The sequence below is a fragment of the Tinamus guttatus genome, unplaced genomic scaffold (assembly GCF_059628265.1).
Source record: "Tinamus guttatus ecotype Peru unplaced genomic scaffold, ASM5962826v1 Tinamus_guttatus_pri_ptg000540l, whole genome shotgun sequence".
Lineage (NCBI taxonomy): Eukaryota > Metazoa > Chordata > Aves > Tinamiformes > Tinamidae > Tinamus > Tinamus guttatus.
In genome coordinates, this window is record NW_028289074.1 from 74,128 (window position 1) to 93,536 (window position 19,409).

At 54.1% G+C, this 19,409-nt stretch overlaps 1 pseudogene; it reads right to left on the bottom strand.

Annotated features, from left to right (window-relative positions):
- Positions 1-6,482: 6,482 nt before the first annotated feature.
- On the bottom strand, positions 6,483-7,442 carry LOC148592681 (olfactory receptor 14C36-like; annotated as a pseudogene).
- Between the last annotated feature and the right edge of the window lie 11,967 nt (positions 7,443-19,409).

Here is a 19,409-nt window from a genome sequence, read left to right on the forward strand (position 1 = left end):
AGCTCCGTGATGGAACCAAGGGGGCAGCCTCAGCGCCCCCCGTGCCAGGGCGCTCTGGCCCAGACGCTGCCGACGGGCACGGCCAGAGGGGTGTCAAGGAGCGCTGCCCGCGGGGACGGTGCCCATGTGCCAGTCCCATGTGCCCGCGGCCCTGGCCATGGCTGTGCCAGGGAGGCAGAAGGACGGAGAGCGGCTCCAGGTCCAGCCGGGGGCTTCACAGCCCTGCTTGGGACACTCCCCCCATGACACGGGCTGAGCTCATAGCAGGCCTTGTCTCATCACAAGGACATATTCCTATAAGATGTCCCCACCGGTGCCGCAGCAGCTGCACTTCTCTGCAAGGCCTGGTTGTTGCTGGCCATTGCTCGTGGCGCTCTCCACTGCCCCCCTGTGCAGCCGCTGTGCGGCTGCGTGGCGAGAAGCGCGAACGGGAGGCGAGGCGAGCGCGGTGCAGAGAGGTCTGGGGCCAGGAGGCTGCAAGAGACCTGTGCGCCTTGCTGGAGAGGAGAGGCGAGGGCGAGGGGCCGAGCAAGATGCAGGGCTCCTGGACTGAGACCCTCCGTCCGGAGATGAGGCTCCTCTACCCCACGCTCCTGAAAGTCTCCATGGAGGGTGAGGCCTTGGGGAGCTGCTTCCCCAGGGGTCAGGTGCCCACAGTCCTTGGTCCTACCCCCCTGTCCCTCTCCCTGCTCCACACCGGCACTGGGCTCTGCGGAAGCCTGGCAGTCTAAAAATGGGGGCTGAGGACCCCTCGAGGGCTGGGACTGGGGCATCTTGGAGGGTTTGCGTACACCTGCATGTGTCACCCTGGGCTGGGCAGCTTGCAGATCAGCCATCAGCAGGTTGACAGGGGCTGACGTCTCTTTCCCTTGCTCTGCAGAGATTGTGGCGATTTGGGACGCAGTGTCCAATTACATCCTGCAGCAGATGATGCTGAACAAGGTGGGCTGCTCTCCTGCTCCCCTCCCCTTGTCGGGAAGCTCGCTTGGCCAGGGAGTCTGGGCACCCAGGGAGCAATCCTGCCCCCTGAGCCACAGCAGCACCCTGCCACCAGAGCAGCTCCTCAGCAAGCCGGCAGAGAGACCGTGTGCAGTTCTGTAGGGGAAACTATGGGGCACCTCGGCGGCCTGCTCTTTGCCCCATGGTGACAAAAGGGAGGAGACCAAGATGAGAGATGGAGATATTTTCCTGCTTTTATGTCCTCAGTGAACTCTGGCATCTTCTCAAGTTCTGGGATGTTGGGAAATTCTTGGATCAGGCCAAGGACAAAATCCTGGAAAAGTGACTCTCCTCCAAAGCTCTCCCAAGGACTCCCTCTTGCCCCACAGTTCCTCAGCAGCAGCAACATCAGCCCCACATGCTGACACCCGTCACTTGGGCCATCTCCAGAAGGCTGATGCCTTCACCTTGTCTTTTGCCTCTGCAGGGTGTGCTGATTACGGGGCTTGGCACCTTCTGTGTGGTGCAAGAGCCACTGTGGCTGGGGCCAGAAAAAGTGCTGATGGTCCGAAGACCCATCTTCAAGCTGGCCACGAACCCAGCCTGGCAACAGTGGCTGAAACGCCCCAAAGTGACTGTCCCCGGTGAGTTGGCAGCACTGGGCCACCCTCCATTTCCCTTGTCCCTTCTGGTGGGCAGTGGGTGGGTGCTCCTCTACAGGATGGGATTGCAAAGACGGCACCGTAAAGATGGGCGCTCTTCCCTCAGCTGCCCTAACACCTGGCTCCAGCCACCCACTTTGCTGCAGCGCTGACCCTGCTCCTCTTCCTTTCAGAGAACATCAAGATCGAGCCCTTGGACTTCAGGCATCTGAGTCAGGCCACCTCCCTGCCACGGCCTGTGGTGGAAGACTGTGTGGATGAGACCATCATCCTGTTCTCATCCCACTTGAAGTATCAGGAGAATGTCTCCTTTATCTTCAAGGACATCGGGGTCCTGGGCCGCGAGGGAGATGTAATAAGAATGAAGTTTTTTGGCAGCTGCATCCAGCAGCTGGAGACCACCGCAAGCCTCATTGCAGCCCTGCGCAGTGTAAGTCCCTCAGCTTGCTGGGCCCACAGCCATTTCGGTGGGCATCCTGCAAAAGGAGGTGGCACCTGGCCTCTCTTGGCCTGCTGGGGGCTGGTGGGATAATCCAACCCCTGCCACGGTGCTTGGCCCTACCAAATTCTCCTCTCACAGAGAGAGCAGCCCCCAAACTCCTTGAGTCTTCTCCTTACAGCCTGGCATGGCTATTAGCCCCTCTCCCCTTGCCCTTGCCAGGCAGGCTGTGCACACCAGAACAAGGGGCTAAGGTGCACAGCAGAGGGCTGGCAAGAAGGCTTGGAGCGGCAGGCTCCCCTTGGAGTAGGACCAAGGGCTGCTGCCTTGGGCAGCAGGCACCAAGCTGCCCTGCCAACCTCCCACTGTGTGTGTCCACATTGCAGAGACCGTGGCTCAAGGAACTGGTGGTCCCCACTCCGCCGGCCAACATCCCAGTAATCCCGTCTCGGCGTATCTACGTCTTCCCAAGGTGAGTGTGCGCCCGGAGCACAGCTTCCCTGTTCCTGCTCGGGAGTACTCGCTACTGGAGCTCAGTGCTCAGCATGGAGCTCAGAAGATGTCACCACCACTTAGGCCAGGTTTGCTGCCCTTGGAGGAAACTGCCAAATCTCCCCAGAGAAGCAGCAGGGACACAAGTAGATGGCTGGCAAGGAGACCTCCGTGGGCAGCCAGGAACATTAGTGGCCACAAGGTGCCAAGGGGAGAAAGAGACTTATCCTCCAACCTGCCTTCCCTCTGCTTTCCAGGTTTCAGGTCAGGGTGGAATGCAGCCCAAAAGCAAAGGCTGCCCCCGCTAGCTCCCCAGGCGGGAAGAAAAAGGGGAAAGAGCTCAGGAGCACCAGGCCCAGCAAGGGTAAGACCAAAGCTGCCTCCTCACCAGCTTGGGGTCCTCTGCCACCGCCCTGGCTGGCAGCAGCCAGGTCCAAGCCTGCTGCACAGCAGCGGTGCTGAAGAGCTCCCGTGTTTCTTGCTTACAGAGCAGCATCCTGGTGCACTCCTGCAGCATGGCAGGCAGGTTTGCCTCCCCTTGCTGCCCAGCTGGGGCGCACGCAGCAGGCAGCCAGGCTTGGAGAAGCCACCTTCTGCCAGGTGAGACAGAGCCTGGGCAGGAGGGATGAGGGCCACCCTTGGAGCTGTGCCACAGAGAGGGCCCCTTGGGACGTGCTGGCCCGAAGGTCTCCCAGTGCCTCCTGACACACGGCTCCCAACCACGGCTGCTGTCTCACTGGGCAGCAAAATTGAGTCACTCTGCCAAGGAGCCTCCCATCCCCTTCCTTTTCCTCCAGGGTCATGAGCTTTAGGGGAGCAGAATGCAAATGCCCGGTGCGGAGTTACTGCTCCAGCAACAAGTCCCGGGAGGTTTCAGGAATCCCATTGTGAGGCTCGCGGGAGCAAACACCTCCTGACCTCCTCCTAATTCAGCCCACACTCTCTTCTCAGGACCTTCACAGACCTATCGGGGCAGTTCTTGGTGCCCTCATGGGAAAAGGAGGCCCAGGTGCAGCACGTGCCTCATCCCCCAGCTGCACCTCGCACTGGCCCTGCCAGTGCCGCTCCAGGCACTGCAGCGCAGGTGCGTGATGGGGCCCTGGGTAACACTCGCATCTCTCCCGCTAGCAGCAAAGCTCGCTCTGGCGAGACTCCCCGTGCCATGGGCCCACAGGGTGGGATCACTAGGACATTCAGTGTCCCCGGCAGGATCCGGCCCCACAGCCTGCATGCTTGGCTCTGCTTTTGCATCAGCCTTTTCAGTCGGCTCTCACCACACGCCTGTAGAAACTCTCCTGGGGTTTTGCCCTTCCCGAGATGATGCTGGTTGGCTTGGATGGGGTTGGACACCTGGGGCTGCTTTGCTGAGTCTGCTCACTTAAGGCATAAGAGAGCAGCTTTGCATCATGCTGGCAGCAGCCCAGCTGTCTGGGAGGCTCAGGAGCAGGCGCTGGAGAGAGGGTGAAGAGCACAAGCCAACAAGGCTCCCAAGTGCCACGAGATCCCTCACCAAATGAAGTCTATCCTGTTCCTTCCTGTGCTCCTCCAGGAAACAGCCCTCCCTGCCCCGCAGCACCCTGCGAGAGCTGCCCGCCTCTCCCTTTTCCAAGAGAAGGCGAAGGCGGACCGTGAAATCCTGGAGGAGCTGCAGGCAATGAAGGACAAGTGCAGCCGGCAGTGCAAAAAGGTAGGGGGTGCCTAGGACAGCCCTGGGGAAAAGGGCCATATCCCACCTGCAGGGTGGCGGGGCCTCGCAGGCAGCCAGGGCGCAGGTGGTGCTGCCTGCAAGGACCTGGCGCCTCCCCTGCCAGGGAGCCAGCACTGCCTCCCCCATTCCCCCTGCCGCCCTCAAACCGTTTGCTCTTCTTGCCCTTGCCAAACAGATAGAAATTCTGAACAAGCAGCTCCGTGTGGAGCAGCGCTGCTTCCCAGCCACAGGCCAGCCAGCCAAAACGTGAGTGTCCATGGGGTTGCTGCGTCAAGCCAGGTCCTTGGACCGTGCTGGACCAGGATGGTGTGTGGATACTGGCCTGCAAATCCCTCTGCTCTGGGCACGGCCTGCAAGAGCCCCTGGTTTCCTCTGCTGTGAGGGGATGGGGCCAGGGAGGGAAGGAGCCATCAGAGTGGCAAAGGGACTTGGTCGCTCCGCCTGCAGGGATCTGTCGCCGCGAGCCAAGCTGAATGTGCAGCTCACGGCATCCTACAAGGTGATTCGGGACGCCTGGAAGGACAAGGTCCAGCTGAACCGGCAGAGGCTGAAGGAGCAGGAAGAGGCTCAACGGTAAATAGAGCCCAGTCCCAGGGCACACAAGTGGCTTTGGAGCTTGCCCTGGCCTCAAACAGCCTTCCATGGAGATGGGCTGGGGGGCTAGGATGCACCATCAAATTCTCAGCGGGTGCCTAGATATCCAGAGTGGCTCAACCTCTTTCTCCTGATTCGCACAGGATGTTGGTGCTGGGCAAGCTCCGCAGCCAAGAACTGCAGAATCGCCAGCTGCGCAGAGCACTCCGCAAAAACACAAATGGCCTTTTCCTGCGCAAATAAACAGTCTTTCTGAGTTGCTGTGAGCCTGTCATTGGTGGGGGTGAGACCGCAAGGGGCATAGGGCAGCAGTGGAGGGGCTGGAAAGGGGCACGCGGGAGAGTGCGGGAGATTGGGTGGGCAGCAGGCAGAGTGCGGGAGATTGTCTCAAGGACGTGTGCTGGGGGCAGGTCCTCAGAGACAGCAGCAAAGTGATGCAGCTCCTGGGTCCTGCTTCCTTCAGTGCAGGTCTCTGAAAGGGGTCTCAGCCTTATATTTGGTGCCACCCTTCAGGAGGGTTGATGTGCCTATGAGCTGGGAGGATGGGCAGCATTGATCCTTCCCAGGCCATGGGGTGGGCCACCACAGCAGGGTTGTCTGGCTCTGCACCAGGCGCTCGCTGTAGTGCACCCACACCCTGAGTATTGTCTTGGAGCTTGCTGTAGTGCACCAGTATTGTCTTGGAGTCCATGTCAGCATTTTTCTTTCCAAGACCCCTTCATGTTCAGTTCCCCTTCCTTGTCATTTCAGACAATCCCTCCTCTGATTCTGTTGCCTGTTCCCACCATTCCCTTCCCTGTTCTTCCCACAAGATCCTGAGCTCACAGTGCTGCTTCACAGAGCAAATGGGCAGTTGAGCACACAGGGATCAGGAGGTGCCTCCACTGTTGCTGTTCTGCTCAGGGAGGGAAGCAGACTCAACCAAATGGGGTTTGTGGCCTCGATTCCCCCCAGGAGTCTACGGATGTGTCAGGTGCTGGGAGGAGCTACGGACATTTCTGAGGGTACTGGCTGTGTCCAGGTGCACCTCTAGATCCTGAGGTCTGCCTTGCCCCCCAAATACCTGGGTTTAGTGTGTTACCTTAGGTGCCTCCACCTTAGAGCACCTCTCCCCTTGTGAGGCTCCACTTCCTGCTCTCCTGGCATCTTCAGCTTCCCCTCCAGAAAGACAGGAATCTCACACTGTGCTTTAACATGTGTCACAGCTCTGGCCATGTAAATGCAGCACCATTCAACCTCTACACTATTCCTGGACACTGATAATTGCTTCCCATATCCACCCCTTGATCTCTGTAGAGATTGTTACAAGATGATGAGTTTTTGATGCTGAACCCATGGAGCAAGCTGCTCAGCAGGCCCTTCTGGTATGCAGTTTCTTGGGCATATTATTGACACCAGCTTTAAAGGAAGTCCAGCCTTCAGGCAGTGCACTGGACAGAACCTTTTCTATTATATAGGAGTCACTGAGGGAGCCTGTCCTGATACAGCATTCGACACAATTCAATGGACTAGGTGAGCAGTCTCAGACTAAATACCACGAATCCAAGAACTTGTGTAGCAACATGATAACCATTATTACTACTAATGAAAGACACAATAAAAATAACATGATGAAACAGTATTCAATCTGGTTGGGATACAGAAAGAGTCATTTGTGGAGAGATGTGGCAATTTTACCACTGCTGAAAAATGTCCATGAAATCACTTTCCTTAAGGCATCCTTGAGCTCCTTGTTCCTCATGCTGTAGATGAGGGGGTTCAGGGCTGGAGGCACCATCGAGTACAGAACAGCCAGCACCAGGTCTAGAGTTGGAGAGGAGATGGAGGGGGGCTTCAGGTAGGCAAAAAATGCAGTGCTAACAAACAAGGAGACCACGGCCAGGTGCGGGAGGCACATGGAAAAGGCTTTGTGCCGGCCCTGCTCAGAGGGGATCCTCAGCACAGCTCTGAAGATCTGCACGTAGGACACCACAATGAAAGTGAAACACCCGAAGCCTAAACAAACACTAACCACCAGAAGCCCAGCCTCTCTGAGTTAGGAGTGTGAGCAGGAGAGCTTGAGGATCTGGGGGATCTCACAGAAGAACTGCTCCACCACATTGCTTTTGCAGCAGGGTAGGGAAAATGTGTTCCCAGTTTGCAGGAGAGCATTGAGAAAGCCACTGGTCCAGGCAGCTGCTGTCATTCTGACACAAGCTCTGCTGTCCAGGAGGGTCCCGTAGTGCAAGGGTCTGCAGATGGCAACGTAGCGGTCATAGGCCATGACTGTGAGGAGACAATACTCCGCTGACATGAAAATAGTAAAACTTAAGACCTGGCCAACACATCCCCAGTAGGAAATGGCTACGGTGTCCATCAGGGAATTGTGCATGGATTTGGGGAGAGTGGTGGAGATGGATCCAAGGTCGAGGAGGGAGAGGTTGAGGAGGAAGAAGTACATGGGGGTGTGGAGGCGGTGGTCGCAGGCTACGGCTGTGATGATGAGGCCGTTGGCCAGGAGGGCAGCCAGGTAGATGGCCAGGAAGAGCGAGAAGTGCAAGAGCTGCAGCTCCTGCATGTCTGCGAATGGCAGGAGGAGGAACTCGTTGAGGGAGCTGCTGTTGGACATTTGTTCCTTTGCAGCATAGGGGCAATATCTGAGGAAGAAAAGACATGGACAATCAGGAGGACACTCTTAAAAGGAAAATAAACAAATTAATGAAGTTTTTTTATCTATCTATTTGTCTCATTCCCAGATCTCTGAAGCTCATGCCTCTTCTAGCTAGAGGATGATATTACTCTAAAAAGAGAGCAGCCCCTGCTGAGAGCAGAGTCTGGTTTCAGAGTGCCCATCTCTGACCTTCTCACCCTTTCTACATGCCCCTGAGGGAGGTCTCCACACTCCCCTTCTAGCAAACAACACACAAGAGCCTTTTCTGCTGCCCATTTACAGCCTCCCACCATCACTTCCATACTATTAGTATTTCCATAGGTTCCCCATGGGTCGCTGGGATACCACAGATATGCCATGAGACAGCAGAGGCTTTCTGGAGGGCAGGTGGCAGCCTGCAGGACACCACAGGGTAACAGCCAAACGATTGTCAGGATTTAAGATGGACTTTCCTTAAGGGACAGTCAACTCATTACCCTGTACTGCATTTCCTGGAGCTCCACAGGACAGAATGGGGCTGTGGAGACCTCACTCCTTTGGAAATCCTTCTTTTCCACTACTTGTAGCTTTGGTGCCTGAACTGCAGCTGAATACTCCCAACCACAGAAAGCAGAGAGCAAGAACAGGAGCAGCATGGACAGGAAAAGAATTAAGGAACAACACCATGACCCTGCTGCCAAGGGAGGCTAGGAGAGGGACAGAGAAGCATTCTGGAAAACCTTCACTTTACCTGCAGGGTATGGCACCTTGCAGAGGGGGACATTGCAGCACTGCCCCTCTCAGCCCCTTGGTGGGGAGGCACCAAAGAGATGCCCCTCTCCTCTGCCACAGCTCTGGCTGCAGAGTTCAGCCAGAGTCCCATGCCCTGCAGTTCCTTCTCCTTCCCTGCCCATCTCTGCTGCCTGGAGCTGTCCCTGCTGGCAGCTCTTTCTCTGTCCCAGTGTCTTGTCCCTGTCACTGCTCAAAGATCCCATGTCACCCTCTGGGTGCTCAGTTCTGCCCTACAGAAACCTCTGGCAATGTCCAGGGCCAGCTCTGTGTTTACAGGTTGGAATGGAGCAGGTCACACAAAGTCCTGGGATGCTGCAAAGAAGATGCTGATGCTGCCTTTAGGCTAAAGTGGGGATGAAGCAGCTCACTGATGTTTATCACAGACCTATTGATCTCTCAGAGTGAAGGTTTACAACTCCCAGCTCATTGCCAAAACAGAAAACTTGTTCCTTCATTCTCCCTGTCAAAATTAGGAAAGTGAAAATGCAGAGACCTGAAGGAAAGCTCCTTCTCCTTCAAGCAGCTCTTCTCTTGCTTTTCCTCTTGAAAGGACCCCTCAGACATGTCCTGCGCATGTGCTGGAGCTGTGAACAGAACCTGACCCCTGCAGCACCTCTCAAAGGCAGAAAGAACCTGCCCTGCCAGGGATCTCTTCCCACCCAAAGCTTCTCCCCACAGCACCACAGGGAGCTCCCTGGAGAGGCTGTGTGCTGACCCTCACAGGTGGCAGAGTCACTGCCCTGGGCAAACAGCACCATGAGGTACAGGGACACTGCTCTGAATCACAGCCCCAGGCAGACCTTGGTGCACTCCCTGCCTTCACAGCCCTACAGCCCTGTGTTCAAGTGGCAGACCCAAGAGAAGCATACCCTGATCCTCTGACCATGTGTCAGGGAATCCCTGCCCTGAAGCATCTCCTCCTCCTGCAATGTCCTGCTTACTCCAGGAAAGAAACATCAAAAATCCTATGAGCCATGGTTTGGCTGGGATGCAGACACCCCCTCCAGGAACCTCAGCAGCATTGCCCTGCAGACAGAGACTCACTGTTTCAAGGGCTGTGAAGATTCCCCCACAATGAGCTCTGCTCCCGTTCCACACTGCCGTTCCCCTCTCACTGCCTTCTCTCCTCTGCTGTCCGCAGCAGCAGGCAGTGCCCGCAGCCCTGCTGCTCTTGGCACAGGAGCTGCTCCTGCACTCGGCTGTCTCTGGGCAGTGCTGCCAGGCTGCCACGAGCTGCCTCCGTCCCAGGAGCCTGGCCCCGCTCAGGAGCAGAGGACCAGCTGAACTCACCGATTTCTCTGTCCCTTGTGTCCCCTCCTCCTGGGAAAAGTGCACTTCAATAAACTAAAATAATCACCTTGTCCTTTGCTAACAAGTGGAGAGAGAGAGATTCTAATATTGCAATTTATTTCCTCAGAGAATGAAGATCTATCAAAATTGGAAATGTCTCACTCTGCAAGGCTCATTTCACATCCCTTAACTAGACAGGAGACTGAGGAGTGAACAAGTGGGGAGGTCATTGACACAGGGTTTAGGTGCTGATTCAGAAATATCAGTCTGGGCTGTACCTGCTTAGATGTGAGTCGGAAGTCGTATTCAGATCTCTCCTGTAAACTGCACAAATACAGCAATGGTGGGATTGCCCTTGCCAAAACTGAAGTGAGCAGAGCACAGAGATCTGCCCACGAGGTCCTTGTCAAAGCTCCACCACAATCACTGGAGATGCAGGGTGAGTCAGCAGTTCCCACAGAAACACCTGGTGACAGCAGAAGAGACTGAGGAGGTGCAAGGCATGTGTCAGTGCCTGCTTGCTCTGATGGAGCTACTAGGAGACCTGCATGATCCTAGAGCACGAGTTGGGGAATTGGCCATCTTGGCCATCTGAAATGACCCCAGATGCCAACTTCGACAAAAGCGACACTCCCCATGAAGCTGAGGTATGGGAAGATTGCAGGATTAACCAACAGCTCTTGTAATTCAATGCAGAGTCCTGATTTGATGTCACAGAAAAGTGCTGGCAGGGCCTTGTCTGATGCCTGGGGTGTCCAGCACAACCTCATGTCTCTAGCAGATACAGCAGGTCACCTACAGGAAAACCATGTCCCTTGGAGTGATTGCTGGGCAAGTGCCCCAGAGCATCCTGCATTTCTGTCCTGTACCCAAACACAGACATTCCAGCACTGGCTGTAGGGAAAGCCCATCCCGTCTACATCCAGGGTGATGCATAAATGGGAGGCACTCCTGCCCTGCCACGTCTCTGCTCCAGGCCCTGCAGTCTCAAACCCTTCTAGCTCTCCTCCCCTGAACTCCTCTTCATCCCACCACATGACATGAACAGGCAATGGGCTAATGAGGACCTCTGGGTGGCTGCATCAAAGGCTGTCAAGGCCCATAGACATCTTCAGTGGCACCTTGTTCTTCCTGAACCAGTGTCAGGCACAGGAGAGAGTGCCCGTTGGGCTGCTTTGTGTGAGAGGAAGTGCCCATGGCCAGGAATACATGTCCCCTCACTGGAGAAGCTCCTGCCAGGCTGTCTTGGCCCAGCTCTCCTTTCCTACCATCCTCATGCTCTCCGTGCAGGTCCCATCCCTGCCGCCCGCCTCTCCCTCCAAACCCACTGCTCACCTCCCTCGTGCGCTCCTGCACTCCATGGATCCCATCAATGGATGAGGAGCAGCCATTCACCTGCTGCTCCTTCTCCATCTCCAGGACTTGCTCTGGGGACAGCCCTGCACAGCCAGCGCGTTTCCGGCCTGTCCTCTACACAGACAGACACGTCCGCACAGTCCATGTCAAAGCCCCGTCCTCTGATCAGCTGCTCAAACTGATGGGACCTCATAGGCCCTTGGCTGGGGCTGGTCCTGCTGCTGACCAATCCGGCACGGCGGCAGCAGTGACCTCACAATGTGCCCTGGAACCTTCAGCTGGCTCTGGCCTATCAGCAGCAGGGACAGAGGTGACGTCACAAGAAACCTCAGCAACCCAGAGCCTCTTGATGACGTCAAGTCTACAGAGAAGGATGTGACCTCACAGTCACCCTCAGAGCCATATCCATGCTTTTGGGCTATCAAGGACTGGCCCAGCAGTGACCTCACTACCAATATCCAGGCCATGTCCCTGCTGCTAACCTATCAGGGACTGGCACAGCAGTGACCTCACTAACAAACATCCAGGCCATTTCCCTGCTGCTGGCCTACCAGGTCCTGAGGCAGAAAGGCCAACACAACCAACATCCAAACCATGGGCCTTTTCTGCCTTGTCACCACCGGACACTGAGGTAACATCACAACAGCCTGTGGGAGCTAAGAGCCCCCTCTGGACTATCCAGAGCAATAAGTGTCCTCAGAGTCACAAGTTTGGGTCTATCAGATACTCAGGCAGAAAGGACCTCAGAGTACGAACAGCAGCCATGGCCCTGCTGCTGGCATGTCACGTTCTCACACAGAAGGGACCCTGTCATTGGTCCCAGGGACATCGGCAAGGTTGTTCTCCAGGGTGTGCTTGCTCCTGCAGTGCTTTCCCAGGAGAGGGTCTAGGGAAGAGCAGTGCCCTGGCCCCAGACACAAGTCACCACCTGTGGAGGTCAACCTAAGGTCAGTAGCAAAGAATGTCCCCTCGGCAGATGAGGGGCTGAGCAGGAGAGGCGGGAGCTGCAGCCACCTGGCCAGCTCATGATCAAGGAACTCACTGGACAGCCTCACATGTGATCAGCGCGTGATCATCTGGTTGATGGGTTGGTTGGGTTTGGGGCTTAACGTGCTGCCAGGCAGGGCGGGGGCTGTCTCCGGGGTCAGAAGCTCTATAAATTGTGTTTAAATAAAGGTCTTTGGTTTCACAACACCGAAGACCATGATTGCTTCGGACTCTGCAAATGGCACCCAAAGCTGGGGCAAGAACACAGGGGAAGCTCACAAAGCCCGAACCCGGCAGCGTACCCCAGCTGAACCAGGAACGGAGCAGGAAGAACTCCAGTGTGCACCCATCGCCTAATTAGAGGACAGCAGCCTGGGAACCACGGGAGGCGGAATGTCTCAAGGGCAGAAACGCAGCCTGGACGCACTGCAGCACATGGTGCACGAAGAGAACCGACAGGTTTCTGGGAAGGATTTAGTCACTCTACTAGAGTGGATTCGGGAGAAGGTACCTACTTTCCCGAAGGAAGGCACATTCCAGCGAGAGGTGTAGGAAGAACTCGGAAAGGGCCTTAAGGAGGCGATGGCGGATGGTGATACAGCCGTAGTAAAACATGTGAGCATCTGGTGGCAGATCATGGTCGCCTTAAAAACGGCCTGGGATCTTCAGGGGGACAAAAGCAATCAGCCACGTGCAGCAGCACCATCAGCACCACCGTATAGGGGGGCGGCTGATCCTCCCTGCGACCATCCATTCGACCCAGGCCCCATGGACCCGGAGAAGGAACCTGATTTACATCCTTAGACCCACATAACGAGGTTACAAAAGGGGACCGAGGGTTGATTCGCTGGGAAATGTTTAGCAGAGAGGCAATTCAGCGGAGGAACTTAGAAATATTAACAGCTATGCCGGTCATGTATGTGTCAGCAGTGCATTTCACTGGGAAAAACCAAATCCCACCTTAAAAGGAAGAGGCAGGGAAGTGTTTTCAATGTGGAGAGAATGGCCATCTCAAGAAAAACTGCCCCAAAGGCCGGGAGGCGGAGGCAGGCCAGCTCCACCTCGCTTATTCACCTGCTGTATGGGTCATTGACAGATCCACTTCGAGTGGTGGAGTGGATCTTTTTACCTCATGGACAGTCAAAAAGAAATTATCACTGCGACAGAAGAATATGCACAGTTAATTCAGAAAGCAAGAATGCACTTAATATTAAACAGCAGCGATCCACGATTCATTTATCTTCCTGCAACAAAGGAAAATTTGCAATGGTTATTAGCAGAACATTTACCCATGCAGGTGGCTTTAGCAGACTTTGCAGGACAGATGAACATTCACTATCCCCTGCATATGTTGTGGTCAGAACTTCCTAACATTCCCTTATTAGCAAGGTCTCTTTGGCAGCAAACTCCCCTTTCAGGTATTACTGTCTTCACAGATGGATCAGGGCGAACTAAAAAGGCTGCCATTGCCTGGAAAACGTCAGCGGACGCAGAGCGGCAAACTGAGGTTCAAGCACCAGGCTCCACACAGCTGGTGGACTGGTAGCTGCAACCATGGCTTTTTAAAAATTCACAACTCTAAATCTTAATGTTGGAACAGATTCCTTAAATGTCGAAGGCCTGGTGAAGCGCTTGGAGGGAGCTACGCTTTGAGAGGTTGCCAATCCTTTGCTGATGGCCCAATTGCAAATTTATGGACTTTGTTAAATCGCTGAGCCAAGCCCTACTTTATTACTCACGCATGGTCACATACTGGGGAGAAGAGTCGAGATGTGTATAAGCACTGGTTAAGATGTTTTGCGGTCATGGATGTTCCAAAAATGATAAAAACAGACAACGGGCCTGTGTATGGTGCTATGTAAACCCAGGACTTCCTTAAACAATGGGGCGTTCAACATATCTTCGATGTTCCTCATTCTCCTACTGGGCAGGCAGTTATTGAACACTCGCACCAGACCCTAAAAAATATGTTCATTAAACAGAGAGGGGGAGCTCAGAGAGATGGCCCCCAAAAAGATTGGATAAAGCTTTATATGTATTTAATTTTTTTAAATCGTAACATAGCAGGTGAGCAGATGAGCAGGTGAGTTACTCAACACTTTGGCCAACCATCAGAAAATTTACAGCCGAGATCACAAGTTACCATAAAAGATCTAGTTACAGGGAAGTGGGAAGGTCCAAAAGACTTAGTAACTTGGGGAAGGAGTTATGCTTTTGTTTTGACAGACAGGAAACCAAGATGGGTCCCTTCACGATGTGTACGGCCCTGGCTTTCCTCAGCAGCTGTGCAGCCTTTGTCCCAGACTGGATCAAACAGCCAAGAAACGTATGGGTAACGTTAGCCATGTCAACACCAGACAATCCCTTTCAAACATGTTTAATAGGAATATTTTCTTGGTTAAGACAGTTTGGGCTTTGGAAGACGCAAATTGTAAAGTTTTTGATTATTGAGTTAATTGTATTTTGCTTGTTGTTAATTGTCTACCTTGTCTGTTATCATGTGTACAATGGTTAATTGTATGATCAATCAATCAAGTGATGACCGCTCAAATAAAAACTAAATAAGGAAGGGGGAGATGTGGAGGTCAGCCTAAGGTCAGTAGCAAAGAATGTCTTGTGGGCAGGTGGGGGGCTGAGCAGGAAAGGCGGGAGCTGCAGCCCCATGGCCAGCGCATGATCAAGAAGCTCCTTGGACGGCCTCGTGCATGACCAGTGCGTGATCATCTGGTTGATTGGTTTGTCGGGTTTCCGGGCTCCACGTGCTGCCAGGCAGGATGGGGGCTGTCTCTGGAGTCAGGAGCTCTACAAGTTGCGTTTAACTTAAAGGTCTTTGGTTTCACAACACCGAAGTCTGTGAATCCTTTATACGCTGCAGATTTTCCATTGTCCATCTTTTCCCTGCTGTCTCCCATGCAATTAATGTTGCCTTCCAAGAAAATCCCACTGCTCTGTGCCCTCCACAAAGTATTTGTGCACAGCATGAAGATCTCTCCTGGCCTTCTCTGGTCTAGGCTGAACAAACATCCCTCTTCCAGCCTCTCCTTACCTGCCCTGTGCTCCAGCCCCTGACCAAGTTTTTGTCCCTGTGCTGAACTCCCTCCCGTTTGTTCATTTCCTTCCAGAATTGGAGAGTCCAAGTGGGATCCGGTATAGAGGCATGGTGTCCACTGTGCCAAAAAGAGCAGTAGAACACGCATGTGGCCCCGCTGGCCGTGCTCTCCCAAATAAAAATCCGTGAGGATGGCCAAACTATGGCACAGGGACCCAAAAGGCCTCCCCTTGCTGACCACTAAGGCACTGAGATGAGATGTGGGTGCCCTTGGCCACCACCAGGACATACTCCTGGGAGTCTCTATGGCAACGGCCAGGGCTTTGTGATGGGGGTGGCATCATGTCCCCAAGGCCATTGTGATGGGGCAGTGCCCATGGCAACCAAGGCTGTGTTGGGCCAGAGCATCACCCTCGGGGTCGCACTCTGAGGACAGCAGCTCCAGCAGAAGGAGCAGCTCGTGTTGGTCCCAGAGCAGTAAGTCCCCAGGTGCAGCGAGTGCCCTGGAGATGGAGAAGGAGAGGCAGGCGAACGCCTGCTCCCAGCCCAGCAATGGGCGTCCTGCCAGGAGCAAGTGCACAAGGAAGGTGAGTGCTGGGGCTAGAGGGGGAGGCCGGCAGCAGGGATGGGAGCTGCATGGAGAGCACAAGGATGGTGGGCCAAGCCAGCCAGACCTCACCTCCTTTGGCCAGGGGCTGCTTCTTGCTGGCTGTGGGGATTTTCTCGAACACAAAGCATGACTGGGATGCTCCAAAGCCCATATGGATTCTGGGAGCCCTGTGCGAAGGATCAGAGAGCCTCTTTAAATCACGTGTAGCTGGGCTGTGCTCGACCATGAGCTTCCCTTCGACATGGGGCTGGGGCTTCCTGTGTCTCAGGGGCTGCTTGTAGCAACACAACCCTCTCCATCATATGCCTCCTTCTTCCTGCATGTGGGCAAGCAGGAGCCGCACGCAGCGAGGCGACGCAGGCGGATGCCAACTTCATCCCCACAAAAGGACAGGCGGCCTTTGCTGTCTGACCCCCAGGGCTTTGAAGATGCTGATCAGGCCATCGCAAAGGTACAGAGCTGAGCAGTGAGGCCGGCAAAGGCCCTGCCTGACCGCTGCCATTCTCAAGACGACTCCTGTGAGGCTCAGGGAGACCCTGCGCAGCAGAGCTGGGCTAAGAGCGGAGGTGCCACATCTGCCTCCCAAACCACCACGCGCTGCCAGGGCAGCCAGCCAGGCACATGGAGGCCTGGAGGCTCCTGCATGTAAAACACCAGGGTCTACAGGGAAAAAGAAGCTGCCTGCTCCAGAAAAGCCTTGCAGAGCTTCTGCCAGGTGCAGGACCAAGGCCATTGATACGGAAGATGTGGCCAGGAGACTGGTGGACATAGTGATGGAGGGATAAGAGACAGTGGCAATAACTTGCAGGGAAGCTGCTGCCAGGGAACCCTCGGGGGCTGCTGGGGGTGCTGTGATGTGTCTGGAGTGCAGGAAGAGACTGGAAGAGTCCATGTCTCTTGATTTGCCTGCCCTTCAAAAAGCCAAGCGAGATGCTGGTGTTCCCCACCAGGCAGTTCCAGAGCATGACCACTGCTTGCCTGAGGCCAGATCTGGGCCTTGTGCGCTGGGAAAAACAAGGATGGCGCCAGAAGTGAGGTGCTTATCCCAGAGTGTCCTTGATGCAGAGGCAGGGGTAGGCTGAGGACCCTCTGTTTGGGTGTGCAGGTAGTGGCGTGCTGCAGTCCTCTGCTCCAGAGCCCAGCCTGCCACCCCAGGGTCCTGCTGGGAGAGCAGAGGGAGGACTGTTGGTTTCCCTGTTCTCTCCTTGGAGCATCCTGGTGCGACCCAGGGGTTCTCACAGTTTGATGGTTTCTGTCAGCTGATGTTCAGGCTTGCAGTTTCTGATCGTCTTGATGATTATCTGAGTCTTTGAGATTTGAGTCACTCTGATGGAATAAGTTATCTTCTCACTCTTTTTAAGGCTTTCTGTTGAAGCTGGACCCTCATTACATCTTCCCATCGCAGACCCTAATCCATTGTGATCCCTCATACAAACTGGTAGTTAAACAAAGCAGTCAGAGCCATTTCTGCACTTTGTGGATATGCAGACACTTGCAGACAGAGAGATGCCCCCTCACAAGGATCAGGCTTCTCAGGGTGATGGATGGCTCTGCGATACCTGTTCTTGGTCAGTGATGGAGGCAGCAGCTTGAAATCCACAGGTCCCTTTGGAAAGGGTCTCCAAATAGCAGATTCCTTGAGCCTACTTTTAGGGAGCCATCTGGAGGTAGGGATCCAACACCCTGCTGAAGACAGTTCCCAGTAGAGGTGTTGTCTTTAGGCCTTTTCCAGTGAAATTTACATTATCTCTGAGGATAGGAGGACTTCTGAGAACCTCTCCGGGTCCTTGTGCCATATTTTGCCCACGATCCTGGATTTGTATTTGGGAGAACACAACCAGGAGGGCCACTGACACATTCTACCTCTGTTTTTGGCACAGTGGGGACCATGCCTGTACACCAGATCCCATTTTCTCTATGAGCATGGCCAAACTCTGGCACAGGATCCAGAGAGATTCTCAGATCTCCATCCTCGGAGATAACCCAAAGTTCACTGGAAAAGGCCCTAAGGACCTGCCTGCTGGGACCTGCCTTCAGCAGGATCCCCTGCTGCAACTTCAAGGAATCTACTCTTCTGAAAAAGGGTCTACAGGCTCTTCGCTTTTAAAAGCCCTCAGGAAGGTTTCTTGATCTGTGATAAGATAGAGATGATATGTCAGAAAAGAGCAAACATATTCTTAATACATGTCTTCCCTCCAGAGGGCTTGAAATGGCACATTGGTTCCTGACAGGCTCCAAAACCATGGGTCAGGCCAGGTAGAAAATCTGAAGAAATTTCTCCAAATCCTGTGAATTTTGCCCAGCTTTCTTTCATCTGACCCTGAGGAAAGCCATTTCTCTTTTGCACCTTACTTATGCTTTGGGGTTTTCTGTTACACCTCCAAGCAGTGTTTCTCCCCTGGGTATAGTTCTTGGCACCTGCCTCTCTTCGGGATCTGTAGAGCCCTGGCACCCTGCATCTCCCACACTTTGACCCTGGGTGTCTCAGGACAGGCTCACCCAGTGCATCCCTCTGTCCAGGCTCCCGTATGGAGCCTGTAAGGCACTGCCATGCCTCAGGAGCTGAATTTTGACTTGTTCACAAGTTGGAAATGACCATCTCCCCACTCCCCTACTGCTGAAGCTTCCAACAACCAACATTCCTCTTTCCGTAGTGTTTGCACAGTCCTGGAGTAAATCTTGCAGAAGGGAGACTGCATCCCTCTTGAAGCTTTCAGATATGTGGCATTCCAGACACTGAAAGCAAAGCACACCTTTCCTCCTTTCTTTGGGTTGCCTATTCAACCTCTAGCATCCTGTCTTTGGCACAGGAAGGCGCACTCTGCACCCTGGGGTCTTTCCCCATTCTCTCTCCTGTCTCCTCTGTGTCTGCTCAGTCTGCTCGATGCACTAGGGTCATGGGAAGTATTGGTTTAGGGAGCTCCACTGAAGCCGTGAGAAGCTGCAGAGCTGAAGGCCTGATGGAGGAAGTCTGGGATGTGGCTGTTTCCCCTGCCCTCTCCTGCTCCCATCTTAAGGGTCCAGGAGGGTCCAGTGCTTTTGATGTTAGGGGATTGGGTTTCCTTTGACATCCCCAAGTCCTTCTTTGGGTTGCTCTGAGCAGCCAGGAAAATCCCTCTTCTCTAGGGTCTTTTCCCTACTTTTGTAGAGAAGCGCAGGCAGGTCTGGGATCTGCAAAAGCAACATGGCCCACATCATGACCCAGGACACCCAGGAGCTGTATGGCTCTGCCATTCCCACATGTCCTGGTTAAACTGACAATTTCTGACACCATCTTTACAGGCCACGAGTTGGCCATTGTAGAACAGCAGTATTGTGACTCCCCCTGTTACTCTCTGTTCACTCCGGGACTCAGCTGCTGGTTTGCACTTCAGGAGTTTAAAGGTTGCTCTGTCTTTCAGGAAGACTGTTCCTTGTAGCAAGGGAACCTCATTGTTGACATGCTGGGCTTAGCCTACACTCAAAGAGCACAGTTATTATTTGTGAAATTATTTCAAGCTTTATTTCTGTTTCTTTGCGATTAAGAAAAACCCTGTGTTTGTTTGCAGCTAGTTCTCTAAGGAACTCTCTAAGGAAAGCAGTCGGGAGTTGCAGCAGATGAGCTCGAACTTTCAGTTGATGATTCAGTAGAACAGAGAAGCTCCTAACAAGAGTGATGGAAGTCCCAGGTGGCTGATGTGAGAAATGGCAGGTTGGGGAGGGAAGGAAGAGTGTCCATACAGTGCTTGAGCTCTGGGACACTGGTTCTCCTAGATGTCCAGACTTCATTGGGAGTCATTCTGGATTGATTCCAATTCCAGAATATTGCTGTCGATTACCCTGAAAGCTGGATGTTAATAGTAACAATAAAAACCTGTAAAAT